The sequence below is a fragment of the Chiloscyllium punctatum genome, chromosome 19, assembly GCF_047496795.1.
Source record: "Chiloscyllium punctatum isolate Juve2018m chromosome 19, sChiPun1.3, whole genome shotgun sequence".
NCBI lineage: Eukaryota > Metazoa > Chordata > Chondrichthyes > Orectolobiformes > Hemiscylliidae > Chiloscyllium > Chiloscyllium punctatum.
The window spans coordinates 61,161,314-61,182,804 of NC_092757.1; the positions used below are offsets into that span (position 1 = coordinate 61,161,314).

The 21,491-nt window shown below is 40.0% G+C and overlaps 1 pseudogene; it reads right to left on the reverse strand.

Annotated features, from left to right (window-relative positions):
• LOC140491194 (eosinophil peroxidase-like) overlaps window positions 1–2,985 on the reverse strand; it is a 55,623-nt pseudogene extending 52,638 nt beyond the window's left edge.
• Between the last annotated feature and the right edge of the window lie 18,506 nt (window positions 2,986–21,491).

The window sequence follows — 21,491 nt, forward strand, 5'->3', positions numbered from 1 at the left end:
TTCAAATTCATGGGACATTGACACCAGTACTGGGGAAGGAGAGAGCTGTTTCAGTGGACTGGGCTCCATCTGACTCAGGCTGGGACCAGAGTACTGGTGAATCACATGACTCAGATTGTGGATAGAGCTTTCAACTATATAGTAGTGGGGTGGATTCATTTACATGAAAAATTATGGAAAACGTTAAAGGGTGGGAGGGGTCAGGGCAAGTAATAGGACAGAGAGTATTAACAAATAGTAGACTGAGAGGCCTGGATAAAGTGGATGTGAAGAAGACGTTTTCACCAGAAGGAGATACTAGGACCTGAGGGCACAGCCTCAGAGTGAAGGGACGACTCTTTCGAACTGAGGTGAAGAGGACTTTCTTCAGCCAGAGGGTAGTAAATCTCTGGAACTCAATGCCGCAGAAGGCTGTGAAGAGAAGTCAGTGAGGGTACTTAAGACAGGGATAGTTAGGTTCTTGATTAGTAAGGGGATCTTAGTTTAAGGGGAGAATGGGGTTAAGAAACATATTAACCATGATCGAATGGTGGAACAGCCTCAATAGGTCAAACGCTGCTCCTAAATCTTATCATCTTCTGTTCTAAGACAGTATCTTGTGAATATTACCTTTAAGTATACCTTTTTGTTTTAAGAAACTTTGTAACATTTTCAATCCAAAGAGTACTGTCTTTCCTTAATTAGTTAGGTCTCGTCTGAACAAATATAAATGTATTAAATTCTCTAACAAATTGCTGGCAAATTGGTGTGGGTGAATTGAATTAAGTAACAGATAACAAAATCAGAGGGAAATCAGATAAGAAGGTTAAAAACCTACTTAATCCTTGTCTCCGTGTGTGCTTTATTCACCTTTCACGTACAGCTGTTTGTACAAAAGGACTGCCCAGGGATTTGTCATCACCTATAACAGAAACACAACGCCTCTGAATTACTCATGCTGAGAAAGGCTTAGGGCAGCTTCTACCTGTAAGTATTTTGCAATAACAGAGATGGTTTAATAGGATGTATTGAAATATTCTTAGAGATTGCAGGACTTTAAAATTGAGTGAGAAGGTCATTAACTGGAACTGGCTGTTATATTGAAACTGAAGACCTTATACAGTTTTGCGGCACTTTTCTTTCTCTTTTACCTGATGAACTAGGTTGGAAATTGAGCCAAAGTGGGAACAAGTGTCTCCATTCCAAACATGATAGAATACATCTCATTGTTATGATCTCAGCTCATGCTAATATTAGACAAGTCAGATCTAAGAGAGAACCTGGTTTGATGGATCATACATATATCTGTTTTGGTTTTAATAAAGTGGTCCCTCACTGAATCAAGCCCACACTTTTGCTTTAGCGATAAAACATTTATTACAAAGAAATGAAGATTAAATAAAAACCTTTAAAATTAAGTGAAAAATGATGAATCCCTATTCATGTCAGTGAAAGTCAGGTGATGTCCCCTCCTTGTTATCCAACATTGATTTTTAGCTTCACTGTTCCCATCTTAGCTGCTCTAAGCTCACTCAATATTTGACTGCAAGGAATTTCCTCTGGCATATCCTGTTGAAAAAAACTGTGCATTTGTTTAATATTGGCTGTTAAGAAATTCTTTGGTATTATTAACAAGATAATGGGTGGCATGGTGGCACAGTGGTTAGTATTGCTGCCTCACAGTGCCAGAGACCCAGGTTCAGTTCCTGCCTCAGGCAACTGTCCTAGCACATTCTCCCCGTGTCTGCGTCGGTTTCCTCCGGGTGCTCTGGTTTCCCCCCATAGTCCAAAAATGTGCGGGTTAGGTGAATTAGCCATGCTAAATTGCCCGTAGTGTTAGGTGTAGGGGAATGGGTCTGGGTGGGTTTCTCTTTGGAGGGTCAGTGTGGACTTGTTGGGCTGGACGGCCTGTTTCCACACTGTAAATAATCTTCTTAATCTTTTTATCTTATTTTGTCTATACTCACCTTACATTGTAGATAATACTGTTAAAATGGTAAGATTAGAAGGAAGTACCAATGCACCATGTCACAGAAAGCCTACCCTGCACCTCAACAAAATTGAGGAGACACTCTTGGTATCATCTAGTCTGTGGTGAGGTCAGAGAGGTAGAACCACAGAACCATGGAAATGATACAGCAAAGACGGTGGCCATTTGGTCCATCTTGTCCATGCTGATAAAAAGACATCCAAGTGCCCTTTCAAATCACATCTTCCTGCACACAGCCATAGTCCTGTGGCTTATAGCAGTTAAGGTGCAGATTCAGGTACTTTTTAAATAAGTTTAGTGTATCTATCCCCAGCACTAACTCGCAATTAATTCCATCTGTGTAAAAAAGTTTTTTCCACAAGTCCCCTCTAATCCTTCTGGTACTCAGCTTGAATCTATGACCCCAGTTTTGGAACTCTCTGTCAAGGGAAACAGGTTCTTACAGTCTACTCTATCTCTACTCCTCACAATTTTGTAGACCTCAATCATGTCACCCCTCAGCCTTCTTTGTTCCAAGGAAAGCAATCCCAACCTCTCCAACCTCTCCTTGAAGCTATAATTCTCCAGACTTGGTAACATCCCAGTAAGTCTTCTCTGCACTCTCTCTAGACCAATTACATCCTTCCTGTAATGTGGTGACCAGAACTGCACACAATGCTCCAGTTGTGGCCTCAGCAGTGTCTTACATTGTTTCATCATTATATCTTTACTTTTGTATTCTATATCTCTGCTAATGAAGGAGATTATTCCATATGCCTTCTTTACAACCTTATCCATCTGTCCTGCTAACTTTAGGGACCGGTGCACACCAAGAACTGGAGAGTCAGATTCAACCTCTCCTACGTTGCCAGTTTATATGAGAACGATTTGAGTTGTTGGTCTCATTTGTCTCTCACTCAGTGAAGTTAGGCAAGATGGATCTGGGGAGTTAGGTTCAGTCTCTTACCTGCACAAACTCCATCAGTTTGAAATAGGAATCCTGTGAGGAACACACTGAGGGACCACAGAGGTGGCATTCTGCAAGATTGACATGCAGTACATAAGTCAGGGACTGGACAGAGAGATCACTAATATAATAAAGCTAGAAAGCCGACAGTTCAAACATTAGGATATAAATATGAAAAGGTCATATATGTAGGTGGAATTGTAGATAGCATAAAATTACAATATTGATAGACAAAGTACAATTTTTTTTCATTCACAGGATGTAGGTATCACTGGCTAGGCCAGCATTTATTGCCCATCCCTAATTGCCCAGAAGGCAGTTAAGAGGCAACCCCCACATTGCTGTGCGTATGGAGTCACATGTAAACTAGACCAGGTAAGGATTGCAGATTTTCTTCCCTAAAGGACATTAGTCTACAAGATGGGTTTTTCCTGACAACTGACACTGGTTTCATGGTAATCATTAGACCTCTAGTTCCAGATTTTAATTGAATCCAAATTCCACCATTTGCCATGGCAGGATTCAAACCCAGGTTCCGATCAATACTGGCCCTGGATTATACCACTAGGCCATTGACTCCCCTGAATGGGCAAAACTGTGGCAGATAGAGTTCAATGTAAACAAGTCTGAGGTTATCTAATTTAAACTGTAAAAGGATTTATCAGAGTACTTTCTAGATTGTATGAAGTTAAATGCAGTAGATGTCCAAAGAGATTTGGGGTTTCAGGTACATAAGTCATTAAAAAGTCACAAAGAGGTGCAGAAAATAATCAAAAAATGCAAATGAAATTGTGGCTTTTATTTTAAGAGGACTACAATACAGGGTGCAGAAGTTATGTTGGACTTATACAGAATCCAGGTCAGACCCCACGTGAGTACTGAGCAGATCAGGGCATCATATCTTTGGAAAGATATATTATCTTTGGAGGGTAAATTAATTCCTCAGAGGCCAGTATCCCATCACCAAGTCACCATTTCTCTACGCATGGAGAGTCATTGACACTGATCCAGCTCTCTCAGAGCCAGCCCTCCGAGTGAGCAGAATCTTTGACACTCCTGTTCTTATCTGTCAGCCAGGGCTTTGAATGCACCAGATCAACAGCCCCAATCAGGGAACTCTATGAGGTCCACGTGACTTACCTCATTCTAATCACTACAGAGACATGTTTTGGAGATCCCGGTGTTGGACTGGGGTGTACAAAGTTAAAAATCACACAACACCATGTTATAGTCCAACAGATTTAATTGGAAGCACACTAGCTTTCAGAGCGACACTCCTTCATCAAGTGATGAAGGAGCGTCGCTCCGAAAGTTAGTGTGCTTCCAATTAAACCTGTTGGACTATAACCTGGTGTTATGTGATTTTTAACTTACTACAGAGACAGTATAACATAGGTCTACAAAGAATGATTCCTGGACTTTGGGATTAAATTATGAGATGAGATTACACAAATTAGGCCTCAAGAATTTAGAAAGTTAAGGGGTGATCTGATCAAAGCCTTCAAGCTATTGACAGGAAAAGAACTGGTTGATGAAGATAAATCCCTAACCAGTGGAAATAGTTTGAGAACTAGTAGCACAGTCTGAGAATTAGGGTCAGACCATTCTGGAGAGATGTTATAGTCTGAGAATCACAGAGTCATCCAGCATGGAAACAGACCCTCCAGTCCAAACAGTCCATGTCGACCATAATTCCAAATTAAACTAGTCCCGCCTTCCTGCGTTTGGCCCATATTCCTCCAAACATTTCTTAGTCCTGTGCTTACCCAAATGTCTTTTAAACATTATAATTGTACCTATACCCTCTGAAAGTTCATTCCATATACAAATCACTCTTTGTGTAGAGAGGTTACACCTCATGTCTTTTTAAAATCTTTCTCCTTTCACCTTAAAAATATGCTCCCTAACCTTGAAATCCTCAAATCCAAAGAAAGGACATCTGCCAAACACCTTATCTATAACCCTCATGATTTTATAAACCTCTGTAAGGTCATCTCTCAACCTTCTAATCTCCAGTAACAAAAGTCTCTCCATTCCCAGCAACATTTTGGCAAATAATCTTTGAACCCTCTCTAGCTTAATAATATCCTTCCTGTAACAGCATTTTTATACACAAATGATAATCGATGTTTGCACCTCTCTTCCACAACTTATAGTGGAATGTGGATCAGTTTTTAATTTTAAATCTGACATAGGTTTTTTTGTTAAGCTAAGGTGTTAAGGGATAGAGACCAAAGTTAAATATTATTGTAGGAACAGACAGACAAATGTGCAGACACATAACAGCACTGTCACAGACATGAATAGAGAGAAACACACAAATCCATAACCTGTGACAACTGCACAAAACCATCTTAAACTTTTCTCTAATAGTATCCAGAAATAGAAACCGGAACGTGCTAATCCTACTAAGTATTAAAATCTTGAAGGTAGTGATAACAGTAAGGTTCTGCACAGGTGTGATGGTGCTCCCAACGAAGTTAATGGACAAAGATAAAATGCAATACCCTGTCAATTACTAGAATAATATATTCACACTGAACTATAACAAAGGGATTAGCAATGTCATTTATATACAGACTGTTCAACATTAACAAAGAATGGGGTTTATATAGAAAGTGTTCTTATGTTCAGAGACAGTGTGATTTCAACTACAATTTGCTTGTTATTTCCTTTCCTTTAAATAATGAAAATAATTCATATACAAACTATACTGTCTGTCAAAGTGTCAGAGAAAGTTCCCTAACAATGCGTGGAAATTATTGGAGATATCGGTACATATGGTGATAATGTCAAATCATGCCAAATTATTGAATTGAGGCATAAATCTGGATGAATTTTTACTGTTATTTCGGTATATACTTCACTCTTTATCACAATCAAAAACATTTTGCTAGATTGATCTTTGCTGCTCTTAACGTATTTGAATGCATTTCTAAATGGCTTGATGGAAATCTGGTTCAATTTGATTTGAGAGACGGACAACAAATATCACTGTAATGGTCAAGTATTTAACATTAAAGAACTAAATTTAAAGATTGCTTCAGACTAGAGCTGTGACTTAATGGAAAGTAGAATCCCTTTCAGAGATGAAGGCTAGGTATGTAAGTTTACTCACTGATAAGCAACATAAACTCAAATATATGTGGTTTAAATAGACTTTTACAAATATAGGGGAAAGAATATTGGATGGCTTAAATAACTGGTGTACTGAAATATTTTGAAGTGGGTAGTCACAAAAGCTAAACTGAAAATGGGAAAAGGCACAACAACAGAGACGAAACAGAAGAGTAACCATGGAGTGCATACAATAAACTACAAGACAAAAATATCAATCTTTAAAAAATGCAAAGTGCTTGTAATTGAGAATAATACTAATTAATAAATATTCTGAATGTCAATCCATCTAAATATTCAAAAGGGAAAACAGAAGTAGCATATTCTTTTCAGACAGATCCAGCCTCAGAAATCAGATGAAACTCACCTTAAGACTTCCAACATCTTCTATTACAATATTCCTGAAACTTGCATTTAATAATATTGATGTAGTTTAAATATTTGCATAAAATGTTGACATTTCCGGTTTGACCAGATTCTGTTTAAAATAAGAACCTATCTAAATCTAAAAGGTGTAATCAAGATAATTATAATCATACAGGTGCAATATTAAGTCATAAATAGTCATGCAAGAATTCTCAATTATTCTTAATACTTTTAGAAATAGACTCAACACCTGTCTACTCTGGATAAAAGAGTAACTGCTTTAATGTGATGGGGTTGAAGCTCCTCAGGGCATTATAATTTTTATTAAAATGTGAGAATCATATTAACTGGGTCTCCTCCAGTGCTGATATAGCTGATGAACTTATGGGGTCAATGATAAAGAATTTAATTCATAAATTAAATGTAAACAATGTAAATTAGAAACTCCAGAAACTTCCTCTGTCACGACGGCAGTTCAAGTTGCTAAATTATTCCTAAGAATCTCGGCCACATCTCCCTCACCATCAGAGCTGAGTTTAGACAGGGGCAGCAGATCAATTCAACGTCAAAAGCCATTAAAATACCTAGGAATATTCAAATACAGGGGCCAAAGTGGAGAACCATTTACACTGGACATGGGCAAAATCTCTGAGGGGCTATTTCCCCAATCACAGACTGTTTCTCTCTGCTCCTCTCGTGACCTCATCAGTAGCAAATATGAGAGAGAACCCCAGCCCATGGCGGGAAGAGCAGATAAGTTGCTGTAGCCAGTGTGTCACTTGTGCGGACAGTGTTTGGACAGGGAGAAGGGGCATGCAGGAAATAAAGGCTGTGGGGGGTTAAAGAAAGAGGAATGGCGCTGCGATATATGGGGAGATGATGAGTGCTGCAAGGGAGGACAAGAAGGAGGAGAGTGATGAAGGGAACTGGGGGAGGTGTTGGAGAGAAGAAGAGGACTGCAAGTGAGGAAAGAAGGGGATTGTGGCTCGTGTGGAGGATAGGGTTTGTAATGGGGAAGAGAAGACGGGGCTTTGTGACGCTGTATGGGTCGGAACAAATCTTTGGGTATGAGAAAGAAGCTGAAAGTGGAAGGGATTCAGAGAGAGAGGCTGCAAAAGAGAGATAATTAAATCTATCAATAAGGAAAGATTCAGCTGGCTCAGAACCAGGAAAACTTAAATTACTGAAATAGTGAATGTCTTGAAAATAAGAATAGCTTAAACTAGCTTAAGGCTGAATATTCTAGATCTGTTATATGTGGGCGGGAAGTATGTAGTAAATATGATCGTAATTAACAGTTGGTCAATTGTTAAATTTAAATCTGGGTTTGAGATCAGTGATGCAGTAAAAAAGGTAGTAATTAATTAAAATGTTCCAAGTTTGCGCATCTATGCTGTAAACGCATAAACTGTGACTACCAGTTTGCAGATGTGTTTAGAGTGGTGGCTTTTTGTGTACAGAAGTGTGTGTTAATTATTTTGAAAAATAAAGTTTTTGTTGCTAACCTGTACCTACTTTTTATGCTAAATTAAATACTTTTACTTAAAGTATATTAATGTTCTCCTTGTATGTTGTGATTTCAAGTTTAGTGAGTGAGGACATTGATAAATTGTTCTAATTTTCTTCTTTGTCAGTCCAGATATTGCAAATATCAATTTATATACAGAGGAATTGTGACCAGGTTACTGTATCACTTAATAATGAGTTAAAGTGAATTTTAAAAATCCCAGAAAACAAAAACTTAGCTGCTGAAAATCAAAAAGTAGCTATTGAAGAAATCTCAGAAAAAGCCCTCCAAAAAGATAAATATTTTGGCTTCTCTTTACTGCCTTGTAAAATGAGGTTGATTGTAAAATGCTTGGACAAACTTTTTTGACAGTTCTTAACTGCACTAGTCTTGGATCACTAGCGTCAGAGACAGATCTGCTGTTTTAGCAATCAGGCCTATTTCATTCATTCACTGATCTCAACAATGCTCACGTGTGGTGAGTTTTGACATATGGTGTCAAATGTTCACTTGGATGTAAAAATATTAACTCTCAAGCATGGAGAATTACCTCAAAGGGTCTGCACAGTTTTAGAGGAGGATCTGTGAATCTTTCGGAAGTGGAGACAAAAACCCCAGAACTCCCAATGAACCCTTAAATACAGTTATGGTATATTAAAGATTCCAGCTATGGTTTACCCAATAGTACTATCACCCCTGAGGCAGCTGGTCGTGGGTTCAAAATCACATGACCCTGCCTGTTTTCATCCTCCTGTTCCTGGCTGACAGCCCAGTGCAGTGCTAAGGCAGCCTTGCCTTTCAGCTGAGATATTAAGTCGAGCAAATGTACGAACTGATCTGGTGATATTTCAGAAAAACTCAGTGGAGCTGTCTACAGTATCGTAATACAATGTCATAGGTGCAAGCTAATAGAGTCTGAGTGGCATGGGTAAAGGTGGGATATGTGCCAAAGTAACAAAAGAGTCCAACAAGGCTGATCTTCATGTTGGGAGCATCTTGTTCCATCTTTTATGCTTTTCATGAGCAGTTTGGTGAATTTTTAACTGGGTAGTGACAAGTTTCGAAATAATGGGAATCATTGCTTTGTAGATGGCTCAACTTGCCTCATTAACACTCAACTTCTAGCTTCCCAGACATATCCAACAAGTTAAATGACAAGAAAACTCAGTATGGAAACCACAGTGGGTACCTGGCAGACTTACCTTGCCACTGGCTGCAAAGGAAACCTGTACCTCAGGCATACTCCATGGCATTGGCTACAAGTATCTCACACCCACAGACATTGGCATCCAACACATGCCAGCTCTCACAACCCCCATGGCGTTTCTACAATCCACGTACAGGATATTTCCACACTTCAATGTTGCACTTTGGGCTATGGCGGGCACTATCATTGCAAAACTGCAGTAAGGACATTGAGTGTTCAGGGACATATACCCAGCCCATGCACTGGTCCAGCTGTGTCTCCTGGCTTTTCACTTTTTCTCTTGGTACTCACTCACTCAGAACCTACCTGGCTGCTCACAGCATTGCTGCCTTACATTTTCTTGCCTTTTTGCACTTTGTTCCTTCAGTCACAGATCCCAGGCTCATGGTACTTCTGCCTCACCTTTCCATTTAGTACAAACACAAAGGCAGAGCTTGTCGTGTTTGCAAGTTGAAGGTGTTAGGTTTTGCTCAAGGGGATTGGCTCAGTAAGTAAAGGGCAACCTTCAATAACAGTCCAGAGACTTGGACATAGTCAGTCAGCTACTCAGGGTGGTCAGAGTCAGGATCATCTCTTGTAACAGATGAGAAACCAGCCCACCACCTGCCTGAACACTTTCTGCCCTATTGTGGGCTGTTTTCCTCCTGGAATGAGAGAGAGGCAGATATGAAGAAAGGGAAAATAGATGGCACAGTCACCATTTTTCATGGATGTGGAGTAGTATCCGAAGTGAGTGAGTAGCTAGCCTATCCAGTCTGTCTTCTTAGTTGAAGCACTCCAGGGCAGACTCCAGTCTGGTGAAATGTTTCTACACCTTCTTTAGTACAATTATTGTGTGGCGACCAGCACTGCTCTACTCCAGCTGTGGCCTAACTAAACATCTTTTCCAGCTCCATCATAACATCTCAACTGTTGCTTTCAATGACTTGACTAATAAAGATAACTATCCCATACATATCATTTTAACTGCCTTATCCACCTTGTTGTTTCCTTCAAAGATCTATGGACACACACAAGAGGAACAACTGTTCTTCTGTGCTCCTTCGGGTCCTACTATTCATTATCTACTTCCTTGCCTTGTTAGTCCTCCCAAAGTACGTCATCATACACTTTTCAGGATTAAATTCTATTTGCCACTGACATTAATTATCCCAAACTGGAAGTGACTAAAATACATTGCTTGGTTGTCATTTCATAATATTGATGATACCTTCCTTCACCAAAATTGGCTGCTGTGTTTCTTGGTTTGTGACAACATATCAAAATATACAGCATAGAAACAGGCCATTCAACTCAACTAGTCCTTCCTGTCACTCATGCCTCCTTCCATTCGATCTTGTTAAATTCTATCTCCATAACACCCTGTTATCTTCTCCTTCCTGTCCCCTTGGTGTAAATATATTATTCAACACCTACACTTCCTGTATTAGTGACATCCATGTTCTAAAATTTCCTCTGAATTCTGGATTTGATTTCTTGATGAGCCACTGTACGAATGGCCTGCAGGCTTGTTTTTCCCCACAAGTGGAAACTTCACAATCTATCTCAATCAAAATCTTTTGTAATTTTATGGACTTCCATAATGTAATGACAGGGAATGTTAAAAGACTATTTGACTGGAGAGACATTGCAAAACTCAATTCTCACCCTGTAACACCCCATACATATATACAAGCCTCAATTCCAATGCTAGAAAGATAAATGTTTTATTTTAGATAAAGCCTCACCTATAACATCCAGCAGGACTCTGTCAACTCTGTCTATTATTTTTCAGCAATACCATGATGAAAGGCTGTTACAACCAACTTAAATTACTGTTTCAGCCCCCTGACCTACTCCTTCCACCCCAAAAACCTATCAATGCTCCAGGCTGGGAAAGGTGAAAACATCAGTCTGGAAGGCAAACTCTCACTTTCATATGAGCCCCACCCCATCCAAGTCAGCTCAGAGTGTGTGTCTTTAGAATTAAATGCAACCTCAGTGTTACATAAACTCAAACCTGGTGAATGGTCAAAAGTGCAGATTCTCCTCAATGCTATTCTTAGGTGCTGTGTAAGTAGTGAATTATTTCTGGTTTGGAGGTGCTACTGTTGGACTGGGGTATACAAAGTTAAAAATCACACAAAACCAGGTTATAGTCCAACAGGTTTATTTATAATTAACCTGGTGTTGTGTGATTTTTAACTACGAATTATTTCAGTTTTCTTGTCACTTGATATGTATCACAACAAATTGAAATGACATAAGCAGAAGTTGCGTTGATAATGCAGAAAGTAATCCAATAGCTTCCATGAGTTTGAGATTCACTAGCGTTGAAATCTTTCAATGTTATGCATTTTGTGTTGGTTTTAATATTTGCAAATTTTGTTTCATGTGAGAAATGGGCATCTTCACAGAATTTTCTTGGAAAACAATATGATCAAGCAACAGTCAATGGGATTTATGATCCAGTAAATCTCAGCTGGACAATTTTTATGTTTACAGAATCTTTGAAAATAACCGGTAATGGGGAATGGGTTTAGATGGGATACTCTTCGGAAGGTCAGCGTGGGCTAGTTGGGCCAAAGGGCTTGTTTCCACACTGTAGGGAATCTATGATTGGATTCTAACTGGTTCAATAAATGTGTTAGAACAGCACACACTTTTAGAGAAGCACCAATACATTAGTTTTAAGTGAAACTGAGCAATTACAACAAAGACTGGAAATGCTCTGGCTGAGTCATTTCAACTCAGAGTCATTGTGCTAGAGAGTGAGTTGGAGATGCACCAGAATGCATGGAAGGTTGGGGATGAAGGGCAGTGGCAGAGGTGGTTGAAGAAGAATTTCTGCATAGTTTTCTCCAGATCACAGTAACCCGTCAGAGAAAATCCCATGATCAAGAATGGGGAAGAGATAACTGCCAGGGAATTTGGCATTGGGGATTTAAGGAAGTTTGGGAAGGATACGTTGTAAATGTGGCTGCTGTCCAGTTCCCTACCTGTGAGGACAAGGGGAATAATGTGAGGAAGGCAGCCACAATACCTGTATATCCTAAGGCACTGTGACTCAGAAGGTTATCTAAAATCAAGGAGGAGATAGAGAAAATCAGAATAGAAATCTTGTAGTGATGGGGCAATTCTGTGATCAAGAGGTTAAATTGTGTATTCTGCCACAACAAGCAAGAACACTGAATGATAAGCAACCTACCTGATGCCAGTGTAAGGGATATCTGAAGGCAACAGAAGAGTAATTTGAGAAAGAAAGGGAAACGTTGGGTGATCTGAATCCGAGCACATCACAGAGAATGGTTGGTGGAGAAGTAACAGCTAAGTCATAAATAAGCACGTCAAACATAATTATCTCTGGATTATTACCCAAACCACATGCAAATTTGTGGAGAGAATTAGCATTTAGCTGAAGGGCATGTTTAGGCAAGATGGGCTCCTTTGCATGGCACATCGCCAATAGCAAGAAGAAGGAAGTGAGCAATGGGACAAACGTTCCCTGAACCAGAATGGGACATGCCCTGGTGGGAAAACAGACAAAGCCTTATGCTGTTAAGACTGGGGAGAGAGCTATAGAAAATAGGTGAAGCACAATATGAAACAGAAAAGAAGTGCAGTGAACAACATCATACATGGAGAACTTAAATGGCCAGGGAATAAATAGAACTAATGTGTTCAAATATGCTCAAAAGTGAAGTGAGAGAATTGTTAATAAAATGCCTACATAGTAAAAGTGTAGAATGAGCATAATGAGAAAAGGGAACTAGTGAAATCACATTGTAAGCAACTAGACATTTCAAGAATTGCTGAAACAGAAATATTAGGGCTGGCAATTAAACTATGTAGAGTATAACATGTTTAAAAAAGAGAGGGAAAACAAAGAGCGGTTATACCTTTTTTAAGCAGATAACATACTGGCTGTATCAAAACATGGCATTGGCCATCAGGAAGACAGAATACAATCCATATACATTGAAGTAAAAGTAACAAAGAATTATTCCTATTAATAGGGGTGGTTACTAATAAAGTAATGAAAAGAGAAAACAGAAATTATGAAAGAAAACAAGCATGAAGTAAGCAAGTTTTGAGAAAATTTGTAGCTCAGGTTGAGGTTCTGGATGTAGGTTTGCTCGCTGAGCTGGAAGGTTCATTTTCAGATGTTTCATCATCATACTCGGTAACGTCATCAGTGAGCCCCTGGATGAAGCACTGGTGGTATGGCCCGCTTTCTATTTACCTGCTTGGGTTTCCATTAGTCAGTGATGTCATTTCATGTGGCAACATCATTACCTGTGGTGATGTCATTTCCTGTTCCTTTTCTCAGGGGGTGGTAAATGGGATCCAAGTCAATGTGTTTGTTGATAGAGTTTTGGTTGGAATGCCACACTTCTCGGAGTTCTTGTGCATACCTCTGTTTGTCTTGTCCTACAATGGATGTGTTGTCCCAGTCGAAGTGGTATCCTTTCTTATCTGTATGAAAAGATACTAGTGAGAGTGGGTCATGTCTTTTTGTGGCTAGTTGATGTTCATGACACACGCAGAAAAGATTTACAAGGATGTTGCCAGGGTTAGAGGGTTTGAGCTACCAGGGGAGTCTAGATAAGCTGGGGCCATTTTCCCTGGAGCTGAGGGGTGACCTTTTAGAGGTTTATAAAGTCATGAATAGGGTGAATAGACATGTTTTTTTTTCTCAGGGAAAGGGGAGCCCAAAACTAGAGGGTATAGATTTAAGGTAAATGGGGAGGATTCAGAAGGGACCTAAGGGGCAACTTATTTGCATAGAGGGTGGTGTGTGTATGGAGTGAGCTGTCAGAGGACATGGTGGAGGCTGGTACAATTACAACATTTAAAATGAATCTGGATGGGTACACGAATAAGAAGATTTAGAGGGATATTGGCCAAATGCTGGCAAATAGGACTAAATTAATTTAGGATATCTAGTTGGCATAGATGAAATAGGCAGAAGGGTCTGTTTCTGTGCTGTATAACTCTATAACGATATAACTCGATAAAAAACGATTGTGAAAGTTTTTATAAATATATAAAAGGGAAGATGATAGCAAAAGTGAATGTTGGTCCCTTGAAAATGATTCTGGGAATTAATAGTTGGGACCATAGAGTGGTGGAGACACTAAATCCATAGTTTGCCTCAGTTTTCAGGATGGAGGAAGCTAGTAGCATTCCAATAGTAACAGGTAATGCAGAGGTTATAGAAAGGGAGGAATGCAGAACAATTATCGTCACTCAGGAAAAAAAGTGCCAAGCAAACTATTGGGATTGAAGGCAGACAAGTCCCCTGGTCCTGATGGCTTCCTAGTGTCTTAAAAGAAGTGACAGCAGGGATAGTACTACTCTTTATAATATTCCAAATTTCCCTGGATCCTGGAAATGTTGTAGTGGATTGGAAATATGTTTGTATAATCTACTTATTGAAAAAGGGGGTGAGGCAGAAAGTCAGGAACTATAGACCAGTTAGTTTAAGATGTATTGGGAGCTTGTTAGAATCCATTATTAAAGATGTAATGACAGGTTGTTTAGAAAGTCAAAACAGAATCCATCAGAGTCAGCATGGTTTTATGAAGGGTCAATTGTCTTTGGTTAATTTGCTACACTTCTCTTGCAAGTGAGATGGATAATTGTGATTCTGTAGATGTTGTAGATGTAACTGGACTTCCAGAAGGCTCTTGATAAGATGTGCATAAAGTGTTGGCATCGTGCAATTAGTGGGGGCCATAGAGTTCAGCCCCAAATCTTTACAATCTATATTCATGACTAGGATGAAGTGGTGGAAAGTACTATTGCCAATCATGCAAATGAAACAAAAAGTACAAAAGTAAGTTGCAATGACAAAATAGAAAAAGTATAACTGGATATAGTTAGATTAGGTGAGCGAGCCAATTTTGGCAGATGGAGTTTAACATTGGATAAGTGTGGAGTTATTTATTTTGGTTAGCGGAATTGAATTGAATTTATTGTGACGTGTACCAAGGCACAGGGAAAAGCTTTGTCTTGCAAGCAATACAGGCAGATTAGACAGTTAAATAGCATAGATAAGTAAATAATAGGTAAACAGCGGCAAAAACAAAAACACAAGTACAGGAAAATGCTAAGAGTTTATGAGTTTCAGGGAGAGGTGGGCGCCGCAGGGAGTGGAGTGCATTATTTCCCCCTCCAACTCTATTTTGATTTAGTCCCTGCCCTCCCCTTCACTGTTTTGATCACACAGTATTGTCCTTTGATGTGAAGGGCAGTGCTTGTCACTGGCCACCCGGGTGTTTTCCTATCTTCCTGGTGGTGGAAATTGAATAAAGATTCATGTACTTTGTGTCTTTCACTGTCTCTCACACCTGCACACACACACACACCATGGGTGCTGGGAAAAATATAAGCACTACCGCAGTTAGGCGGGAGTGTGGGAAGGAAAAAAAAATGAATTGATTTATGTGAAGGGCAGTGCTTGTCACTGGCCACTCGGGTGTTTGCCTAAAAAAAAAAGAAAGAAAAAAATAGAAAAAAAAGAGTCTATGAGTCCATTCTGTATTCTAACAACAGTAGGGCACAAACTGTTGCAAACCTGGCTGATGCATGTGCTCAGGCTTCTGTACCTTCTCCCTGATGGTAGAGGTTGTAGAAAAACATTGCCAGGATGGAATGGATCTTTGAGAATACTGGCAGCCTTTCCTTGACAGCGGGCCTGGTGGATGGATTCTTCAATGGGAGCTTGGCCTTTGTGATTGTCTGGGCCGAGTTCACCACTCTCTGTAACTATCTCCAATCTTAAATGGTACAGTTGCCATACCAAATAGTGATCCATCCAGACAGAATGCTCTTGCTGACTCACCTATAAAAATTGGTGAGGGTATTCACTGTCATGCCAAATTTTTTCAGCTGCCTGAGGAAGTAGAGACATTGTTGGGCCTTTGTGCATCCCCACATGAAGAGTCCAAGAAAGCTTGTTGTTGATGACCACTCCCAGGAGCTTGACACTCTCCGCTCGTTCCACCTCTGTGCTGTTAATGTGTAGGGGGACATGAGTAACATCCCGCCAAAAGTCAATAATGAGTTCCTTGGTTTTGCCGGCATTGAGAGCTAGGTTGTTCTCAATGTACCATTTTTCCAGGTCTTCTACCTCTCGTCTGTAGCTTGTTTCATTGCCATCTGAGATTTGACCGACAATGGAACAGTAAAACAACTTATCATTCAAATGAAGAGAAACAATCTGCAGTAACTTGCTTTTATTTAGAAACAGAAACATGTTTCATCCAGAGGAATGTGAACGTCCTCTTGCATGAATCACAGAAAACTACTTTGCAGGTATAACTACTAATAAGGAAGGCAAATGGAATTTTACTATTTATAGCTAAACGAATAGTTAATAACATATTGGAAGTGTTGCTGCAACCGCACAAGACATTAGTGGAACTGCACCTGGAATATTGATCCCTTTACTTGAGGAGGGATGTAATTGTGCTGGAGGCAGTTCAGGAGAGATTCACTAGATTGATTCCTGAGATGAGCAGTTTGTTTTCTGAAGAACAGTTAAACAATTTAGAACCTATACTTCCTAGAGTTTGGAAGAATGCGAGGAAATCTAATCAAGAAATAAGATATTAAAGGGAATTGACAAATTGAGCATGGAGTGGATACTTCCCCTTGTGCAGCACTGACCTTGGACAGGGGGTGTGTGTGGCCATTGGCAACACAGTGTGTCCTAAATTGATGGTGCTGGGTGTCTAAAATGAAGGTCTGGAGAAACACATGGTGAGCAGGAGTATCCACTCTGACTTTCCTGTCAGGAATTTCCAGCATTTAGCTTTTATCCTGCCAGTGGTAAAATGGAAGTCTACAGATGAATAAGGTGAGATTAAGTGGTAGCAGGGGGTGATAATGAGCCATAACCCAGGTTATGGATCTCTCCTGCTCATGAACAAGAATCTCACCCTGATGAGCAACATTTGATTACAGAATGGGCTTTTTGATCTCAACATCAAGCCTTGAAGGTTCTACATTTCTCTATTTGTTTTTTTTATTTTATTTTCCCACTCACTGCCTTTGACCCTCCTTTGTGGTCCTCGATCTGCCCTGTCCTTTTTGAAAACCTTATAATAACCCCTCACTTGTTGATGGGCAGAATTCAATGCTGCCATCTAGTAACCCTTAAAACTGTCTGCTTCACAAATGTTATGGATTGCTGGCATGTTCAGATCATAAGATAGGTACCATTAATACAAATCCAGTGGTCAATGAGATGTGCAGAACAGAGGGGCAACAAGCATGAATTTTTAACTTTGTAAGGACACAATACCTTCTACATAAGCTAAAGAAGCACATCATATAGAAGACTAAGGAGTTTCACAATCAAAGGATCAGATTAAAGCTCTGAAAACTTGGCACAAGAATGTGGGCGAATTGGACAATTAATATGAGGAAGACGACATTCAATCATCGATATGAAATTAAATTCATAACCATTTTCCACCACAGGTATTCAGTGAATGTGTCATACTGATCTCTTATTTTGATTCCAACTGTCACAGATGTCAGCCTACAACCTATTCAATTCATTCCACATGATGTCAAGAAAAGCTGAGAACTCTGGGAACAGTAAAGGTTAACATCCCTGAAGACCTGTGCTTCAGAACGGCATGGTATTGTCAGTGTTATCAATCTGTTCTGTCGTGCTTGGTTTGGGTTCCAACGGGACAATTTGTCTCCAGGCTTTTGTATGTCTTTGTTTAAATGAAAACAAAAGAGCTAAATTGTACAGATGATGTAAAACTCATTGCCCTTGACATCAGCGAGGAGTTGCACTTGAGTAATGATGACATCAGGGAGACCCAGGAAAACTGGAGGTGACGTGATTGAAGGGGAAGAAGTGACTATTGGCTGGCATCTTCACTCACACAAATGAAGATTCTTATGACTGTTGGAGCTTGTTATCTGAGCCACAAGACATTGCTGTAAGAGTTCTTCAAGGCAGGATCCTATCAACTATTTTTAGCTCCAAGCTTCTCCCCATCATAAGGTCCGAAGTGGATCCGTGCTTGTGCTGACTGCATAGCGTTCAATTCCATTTGCAATATTCATGCAGCCCACCTTTTTGTTCGGAAAGGTCTGGAAATCATAAATAGCACTCAGCTTAGAGAAGTCCAAGTCAACCAGTTTGTTCAACAAGCAACAGTCTAACCGCTTTCCCTTAGCCTTCAATGGCCATCATCAAATCTTCCATTATTAACAACCTCAAGGGCCTTTATTGATCAGAAATTGAAAATCAAATGCTGGGGTTTGCCAGTGATGCACACAAACTGTGTTTAGAAGTTGGATCTTGGATGCTTACTGTGTTCCATTGTTGCATGGGAAACTATTATTTGACCTCCCATGTAGCTCATTCAGTTAGTGCAGTTGTGTCTGGTGACGGGTAAATGAAAGACTGGCTTGAAGGGTACTAATCGTTAAAACTACAGGTATTCGTAAACATTGACGTCACTACTGAATGTTAGTTTGGAGGGCTTTGTTGCTAATTGTTTATTTCCTGTCCCTACTCCTTGAAACTATTTTCTGGAATTCCCCAATTCTGAATCCATCAATAACATCAAGAACAACAGCCTGCAGCCACCAAGCCCAGAATTTCAAGGTGGAACCAGTGGAGTGAGAAGTCAATGCTGCAGGCAGCAATGTGAGAGCAGAGACCAGGCAATGACGTAAACTCCAGGCAGCAGCCTGCCCCTGCCTGCATCCAGAGCTGAATTTCACCTCAGCAGGAAGTTCCTGCCCTGACCTGCAGTCACTTAACAGCCAAACGTATGGAAGATGCCTCTCCACATGTTGGCAGGATCAACAGAATGATATTGAACGATATTTGGACACTAGGGAAGACAGTGGTAGATTGGGAATGTTGAATTGAAGTTGATGATCAGCTGTTATCTATTAAACAGTGGAGTAGGATTATAAAGCGTTACAGCTTAGGTTTGTGCCCATTTTCTTTTTATGACCTAATAATGTTCAATACTTACATTTTAATCGTAATGACATAATCAGGCATCTCTTCAGGGTTCTGTTAATGACATGTGCTCACTATCCAGCATGTGCTATCAGTATTGTTTTATTCTTGATAACAGAAAGCTTTCAAAACTCGAATTCACTGTTAACAAGTACCCATATTCCAATTTATCTCCTCTTCTCCATTACAAACTTCAGAACAGTAATGCCTGCAGCTAGTTTGCTTAATCTAGGACAACACAAGATCATGAATAAAGATGATGTTGCAGCCCCTTTGTGAACAACTTTCAATTTTATTACAACTTTGTATCCATCAATAACTATCCACCAAATCCAAAAGTAGAAATGTGCTATCAAAAAGTATGGATTTGCTTGGGCTTGTGAAACTAATGTTGCACCACAGGTTTGGAGGAAGTCCTTTGCTCTTTAATACTTATTCGAACGATTGAAACAAAATTATTTCGATTATATAAAATATGGGGCTGAATCTAATAGTTTTTTTTGGTAAAATGCAAGTTATATCGAATTTGGCTGAGTGATTCTTACCAAACTTGTCACAATTATTGGCAATACAGCTCTCATGTCCAATTTCCACCATGTGCCATTACCAGAGCAACACGTCACTCACCAGAGATCTGACCTATCACCAGCACTCCTTCCAACCATGCCATCTAAGATGGAGGTTCAGAGCAGCAGGCTACTTGATTAGATTCCCTACCATGTGGAAACAGGCCCTTCAGCCCAAAATGTCCACACCGACCCTCCAAAGAGTCACCCACCCAGACCCATTTCCCTCTGACTAATGCCCCTAACACTATGGGCAATTTAGCATGGCCAATTCACCTGACCCGCACATCTTTGGACTGTGGGAGCAAACCGGAGCACCCGGAGGAAACCCACGCAGACACAGGGAGAACGTGCAAACTCCACACAGACAGTCGCATAAGGAAGGAATCGAATCCAGGTCCCTGGCGCTGTGGGGCTGCAGTGCTAACCACTAAGCCACGGTGCCCCCCTTGAGGACGCATCTCCCTGCTCCTGAGCAAGAATTTTGCCATGACATCTGGAACTTGGTTGGAAGTTGCAACTTGTCAGTCTTGGTGCTGAGAAAGGCCTCACTGAACATTTCATGCTATTCTCCCAGATTGTCACCATATCATTCAGGGCCTGGGAAGGCTCTGCCCAGAATTTAGAAAATGGTAGATGTCAGAATCAATTTGTTTGAGGTGTGTAAAAGAATCAGGGGACTGGATTATGCAGTTTTAAAAAATTCATTCATGGTACATGGACCTCAATGTTTTTGCATATCCTAAATGCCCAGAAGGTCTGGAGTCACTTATAGATCAGACTGGGTAAGGATGGCAGATTTCCTTTCCTGAAGGACATTAGTGAACCAGTTCTTGCTGGCAAATTATATCAATCAGATAAGTTGGAGAGCATTCAGTGACACGGCTTTAAATTATAAAAAGATGAAATATGATAGAATAAAGGTGTTTTATGTTTTAAGGAAGCTTGTCTATTTCATGGCACAGACAGAGGTAACACCATACAAGAAATAGGAAGAAACTATTCAAGATCATTATCAGTGTTGTAGCCTGTCAATAAGCAAGATTGATGAGAAATTTTCCAGATTCTCTTGCCAATTTGGCCAAGGCAGATCGAGAGGTCCCTTTCAGCATAATGCATGAGGTAACACAATTATTTGAGGCAACCATCCCTTTGTTAACAGATATCACATAAAATTAATTGAATAATTAAAACGCACAGAGAAGGAAACCTGTCAGACCATACTGTCTATAATTTTGAATTACGATGATCCAATTCCCCTTTGAAAGCCTTCTTTGATCCTTCCATCACCACACCGTGCATTCCTTATAATCATTTGCTGGCTGAAAATGCTTTTCTTCATGTTGTTATGTGTTCTTTCGTGAAATCCTTTCAATCTGCGCCCTCTGGTTTTTGATCCTTCCACTGATGGGAACATTTTCTCAGTAACTGATCTCTTCTGACCCCCTCATTATCTTGAGCAATTCCATCAAATCTCCTATCAACCTTCTTTTATCCAATAACTCCCAGTTCTCCAATCTTTCTACATAATTAAGTTTCTCATCCTATGAAAATTCTCTTGAATCTTTTCTGTAATGTCTGCAATGCCTTCACCTTCACATGCTTCCTAAAGTATGGAGTCCAGGATTAAATGCAACACACCAGTTAAGGTTAAAGCAACGTTTAAACAGCTTTAACTTACATTCTTCTCTCTTATACTCTGCACCTCTATTTATAAAGTCCACAATGCCAAGTGCATTCTTAATGGCTCTTTCATTGCCACCTTCAGCGATTTTTGCGCCAAAACATCCAGGTGGTGCTGCTTCTGCACTCCCTTTAATATGGCAGC